This window comes from Macaca mulatta, chromosome 9 (genome assembly GCF_049350105.2).
Source record: "Macaca mulatta isolate MMU2019108-1 chromosome 9, T2T-MMU8v2.0, whole genome shotgun sequence".
Taxonomy (NCBI): Eukaryota; Metazoa; Chordata; class Mammalia; order Primates; family Cercopithecidae; genus Macaca; species Macaca mulatta.
The window spans coordinates 115,407,705-115,413,523 of NC_133414.1; the positions used below are offsets into that span (position 1 = coordinate 115,407,705).

The window sequence follows — 5,819 nt, forward strand, 5'->3', positions numbered from 1 at the left end:
GTATTTTTAGTAGAGTCAGGGTTTCACCATGTTGGCCAGGCTGAGGCTGGTCTTGAACTTCTGACCTCAAGTGATTCGCCTACCTTAGCCTCCCAAAACGTTGGGATTACAGGCGTGAGCCACTGCGCCCGAGTTCTTTCATTCCTTTGACATGTCTTAATTGGAATTCTTCTGTAAGGGATATTTGTTCCTTCTTCTTTTTTTTTTTTTTTTTTTTTTGAGACGGAGTCTCGCTCTGTCACCCAGGCTGGAGTGCAGTGGCCGGATCTCAGCTCACTGCAAGCTCCGCCTCCCGGGTTCACGCCATTCTCCTGCCTCAGCCTCCCGAGTAGCTGGGACTACAGGCGCCCGCCACCTCGCCCGGCTAGTTTTTTGTATTTTTTAGTAGAGACGGGGTTTCACCGTGTTAACCAGGATGGTCTCGATCTCCCGACCTCGTGATCCGCCCGTCTCGGCCTCCCAAAGTGCTGGGATTACAGGCTTGAGCCACCGCGCCCGGCCTTGTTCCTTCTTTATAATTTATTTATTCAATCTTTTAATTATATAGGTATGAGCTGATAGATACTTATTTTATTGTTTGAGTCATAACCCATTACTATCATAATTCGTTTTGTCACTCAAATTGTTCTACCTTTAGCCATTGGAGGTCTCTCAGGTTGGCTCCTGTGTCCTTTTGACATGCCCAGTCCTGCTTACTCACTTGTTTATACATTTATTTTTGAACACTTTCTTTCTTTCTAGCACTATAAGATGCTCTAAATTCATCTGGTATTATCACAGACTCAGCCCTTGGGCTTTATTATTTTATTTTATTTTATTTTATTTATTTTGAGACAGAGTCTCACTCTGTTCCCCAGGCTGGAGTGCAGTGGTGCAGTCTCAGCTCACTGCAACCTCCCTCTCCCAGATTCAGGCGATTCTCCAGCCTCAGCCTCCTGAGCAGCTGGGATTACAGGCATGCACCACCATGCCTGGCTAATTTTTGTATTTTTAGTAGAGACAGGGTTTCACCATGTTGGCCAGGCCAGTCTTGAACTCCTGACCTCAAGTGATCTGCTGGCTTTGGCCTCCCAAAGTGCTGGGATTACAGGAGTGAGCCACTGCTCCTGACCTATAGTTTTAAAGAAGATTTTAAATAGCATTATAAACTGGGAAAAGAAACCCATAGTTCAGGATTTGAGGCACTTTCTCTTGGTTGAGAGACAACTGGTGCAATGGAGAACACAGTACAAGGTATTGAGTTAGAAACCTAAATTTATGACCTTGGGCAAGTCCCTTGAACTCTCTCCCTTTTTTACTTTTATCCACAGAATAAAAATATCAATGGTCACCTCACAGGATTCTTGTGAGAATGTTGTTTGTTTTACGAAGTAGGATGTAAATGCTGGATTCTTTGGTAATGCACACCCTCTACTCTCATTTTCTTCTTCACTTTCTTTCCTTCCCACTTTCCTTCTTTTTTTCTGGTCCTACCTCTCTCCTCCTCTGTCTGTGTTTTGGGCCCACTGGGGGCCCCCTGTAGCACTACAGATGAAGCCAGTGGGGTCTAAGTCATAACACTTCTTATAAAGAAGGGTTGCACCAGGACCAGCCCACATAGTCAAATTTCTTTTTCTGTTGTCCCCAGAAAGTCACTTTAAGGACTCCCTTGCTGTTCTAAGAAGACTGCTTCTTGCACACATTTCCTCCCACCACCCAATGAAGGGCAGGGGCTGTGCTTTACATATTACATCTTTGCAACCCCCTCACCTCCCTTACTGCACAAGGCTTTCCAAATAGTCTTTAGAAGTCAACCTTGGATGCAGACTTTAACACACACATATTCTGCATGTTTTTTGTTTTGTTTTATTTTGAGGCGGAGTTTCGCTCTTGTTGCCCAGGCTGGAGTACAATGGAGCAACCTCAACTCATCGCAAACTCTGCCTCTTGGGTTCAAGCGATTCTCCTGCCTCAGCAGGAGAATCCCAAGTAGCTGGGATTACAGGCATGTGCCACCACGCCTGGCTAATTTTGTTTTTTTTTTTTTTTTTTTTTTTTAGTAGAGACAGGGTTTCACCATGTTTGCCAGGTTGGTCTCGAACTCCCTACCTCAAGTGATCCACCTACCTTGGCCTCCCAACGTGCTGGGATTACAGGCATGAGCCACCATGCCTGGCCCATATTCTGCATTTTAGTACACATTCTACATGTTGTCAGTAGGTATTTGATATGTTTTGGCTCTGTCCCCACCCAAATCTCATCCTGAATTCCCATGTATTATGGGAGGAACCTGGTGGGAGGTGATTGAATCATGGGGGTGGCTCTTTCTTCTGCTGTTCTCATAATGAGTAAGTCTCACAAGATCTGATGGTTTTAAAATGGGAGTTTCCCTGCACAAGCTCTCCTCTCTTGTCTGCTGCCATGTGAGACATGCCTTTCACCTTCTGCCATTATTGTGAGGCCTCCCCAGCCATGTGAAACTGTTAATCTCTTTCTTTTGTAAATTGTCCAGTCTTGGGTATGTCTTTACCAGCAGTGTGAAAATGGACTAACACAGTAAATTGGTACCGAGAGTGGGGTGCTGCTGAAAAGATACCCGAAAATGTGGAAGCAACTTTGGAACTGGGTAATAGGCAAAGGTTGCAACAATTTGGAGGGCTCAGAAGAAGACAGGAAAATGTGGGAAAGTTTGAAACTCCCTAGAGACTTGTTGAATGGCTTTGACCAAAATGCTGATAATGATAAGGACAATGAAATCCAGGCTGAGGTGGTCTCAGATGGAGATGAGGAAGTTATTGGGAACTAGAGCAAAGGCGACTTTTGTTATGTTTTAGCAAAGAGACTGGTGGCATTTTGCCCCCGCCCTGGAGATTTGTGGAACTTTGAACTTGAGAAAAATGATTTAGGGTTTCTGGCAGAAGAAATTTCTAAGCAGCTGGCCGGGCGCGGTGGCTCAAGCCTGTAATCCCAGCACTTTGGGAGGCCGAGGCGGGCGGATCACAAGGTCAGGAGATCGAGACCACAGTGAAACCCCGTCTCTACCAAAAACACAAAAAATTAGCCGGGCGCGGTGGCGGGCGCCTGTAGTCCCAGCTACTCAGGAGGCTGAGGCAGGAGAATGGCGGGAACCCGGGAGGCGGAGCTTGCAGTGAGCCGAGATCGCGCCACTGCACTCCAGCCTGGGCAACAGCGTGAGACTCCGTCTCAAAAAAAAAAAAAAAAAAAAAAAAAAATTTCTAAGCAGCAAAGCATTCAAGAGGTGACCTGGGTGTTGTTAAAAGCATTCCGTTTTAAAAGGGAAACAGAGCATAAAAGTTTGGAAAATGTGCAGTCTGACAATGCAATAAAGAAGAAAAACCCGGCCGGGCGCGCTGGCTCAAGCCTGTAATCCCAGCACTTTGGGAGGCCGAGACGGGCGGATCACGAGGTCAGGAGATCGAAACCATCCTGGCTAACACGGTGAAACCCCGTCTCTATTAAGAAATACAAAAAACTAGCCGGGCGAGGTGGCGGGCGCCTGTAGTCCCAGCTACTCGGGAGGCTGAGGCCGGAGAATGGCGTGAACCCGGGAGGCGAAGCTTGCAGTGAGCTGAGATCCGGCCACTGCACTCCAGCCTGGGCGACAGAGCGAGACTCCGTCTCAAAAAAAAAAAAAAAAAAAAAAAAAGAAGAAAAACCCATTTTCTGAGGAGCAATTCAAGCCAGCTGCAGAAATTTGCATAAGTAATAAGGAGCCTAATATTAATCCCTGACAGTGGGAAAAATGTCTCCGGGGCAGTCAGAGGTCCTCACAGCAGCACCCCCCATCACAGGCCTGGAGGTTAAGGAGAAAAAAAATGGTTTAGTGGGCCGGGCCCAGGGTCCCTCTGCTGTGTGCAGTCTAGGGACTTGGTGCCCTGCAGCCAGCTGCTGCAGCTATGACTAAAAGGGGCCAAGGTACAGCTCAGGTTGTTGCTTCGGAGGGTGGAAGCCCCAAGCCCTGGCAGCTTCTACGTGGTGTTCAGCCTGCAGGTGAACAGAAGTCAAGAACTGAGGTTTGAACTAAAGTCAAGAACTGGCCTAGATTTCAGAAAATGTATGGAAATGCCTGAATGCCCAGGCAGAAGTTTGCTGCAGGGGCAGGGCCCTCATGGAGAACCTCTGCTAGGGCAGTGCAGAACAGAAATGTGGGGTCCGAGCTCCCACAGAGTCCCTACTGGGGCACCGCCTAGTGGAGCTGTGAGAAGAGGGCCACCATCCTCCAGACCCCAGAATAGTAGATCCCCTGACAGCTTGCACTTTGCACCTGGAAAAATCGGACATTCAACATCAGCCTGTGAAAGCAGCCAGGAGGGGCGTTATACCCTGCAAAGCTACAGAAACAGAGCTGCCCAAAGCCGTGGGAGCCTACCTCTTGCATCAGCGTGACCTGGACGTGAGTCATAGAGTCAAAGGAGATCATTTTGGAGCTTTAAGATATGACTGCGGGGCCGGGCATGGTGGCTCACACCTGTAATCCCAGCACTTTGGGAGGCCGAGGCTGGCAGATCACAAGGTCAGGAGATTGAGACCAGACCATCCTGGATAACATGGTGAAACCCCCTCTCTACAAAAAATACAAAAAATTAGCCAGGCATGGTGGCGGGTGCCTGTAGTCTCAGCTACTCAGGAAGCTGAGGCAGAAGAATGGTGTGAACCCGGGAGGTGGAGCTTGCAGTGAGCCGAGATTGTGCCACTGCATTCCAGCCTGGGTGACAGAGCGAGACTCTCAAAAAAAAAAAAAAAAAAAAAAAAAAAAAAAAATATATATATATATATATATATATATATATATATATATATGACTGTGGGCCGGGCACGGTGGTTCACACCTGCAATCCAGCACTTTGGGAGGCTGAGGCAGGCAGATCACGAGGTCAGGAGAATGAGACCATCCTGGCTAACACAGTGAAACCCTGTCTCTACTAAAAATACAAAAAATTAGCTGGGCGTAGTGGTGGGCACCTGTAGTCCCAGCTACTCTGGAGGCTGAGGCAGGAGAAAGGCGTGAACCAGGGAGGCGGAGCTTGCAGTGAGCTGAAATTGCGCCACTGCACTCCAGCCCAGGCGACAGAGCAAGACTCCATCTCAAACAAAACAAAACAAAAAAGATGACTGCCCCACTGCATTTCAGACTTGCCTGGGGCCTGTAGCCCCTTTGTTTTGGCCAATTTCTCCAGTTTGGAACAACTGTATTTACCCAATGCCTATACCTCCATTGTATGCAGGAAGTAACTAACTTGCTTTTGATTTTACAGGCTCATAGGCAGAAGGGACTTGCCTTGTCTCAGATAAGACTTTGGACTGTGGACTTTGGAGTTAATGCTAAAATGAGTTAAGACTTTGGGAGACTGTTGGGAAGGCATGATTGGTTTTGAAATGTGAGGACATGAGATATGGGATGGGCCAGGGGTGGAATGATATGGTTTGGCTGTGTCCCCACCCAAATCTCATCTTGAATTCCCACATGTTATGGGAGGAACCTGGTGGAAGGCAATTGAATCATGGGGGTGGGTCTTTCCCATGCTGTTCTCATGATAGTAAGTTGCATGAGATCTGATGGTTTTAAAAATGGGAGTTTCCCTGCACAAGCTCTCTTCTCTTGTTTGCTGCCATGTGAGACATGCCTTTCACCTTCCACCATGACTCTGAGGCCTCCTCAGCCATGTGGCACTGTAAGCCTAATAAACTTCTTTCTTTTGTACATTGCCCAGCCTCAGGTATGTCTTTATCTGCAGTGTGAAAATGGACTAATACAGTGTTCGACTAGCAAACTTCATCATTGCAATTCATTTAGTAGTTTCTATCTTCCTACTAGGGCT

General features: G+C 47.4%; 1 long non-coding RNA gene across 1 annotated transcript; it reads right to left on the minus strand.

Annotated features, from left to right (window-relative positions):
- Positions 1-2,326: 2,326 nt before the first annotated feature.
- Positions 2,327-4,757, minus strand: LOC144331317 (uncharacterized). The gene is made up of 2 exons (XR_013398368.1): positions 3,657-4,757; positions 2,327-2,423 (listed from the first exon to the last, which is right to left on the minus strand). It is a non-coding gene; the product is annotated as an uncharacterized LOC144331317 (long non-coding RNA).
- Between the last annotated feature and the right edge of the window lie 1,062 nt (positions 4,758-5,819).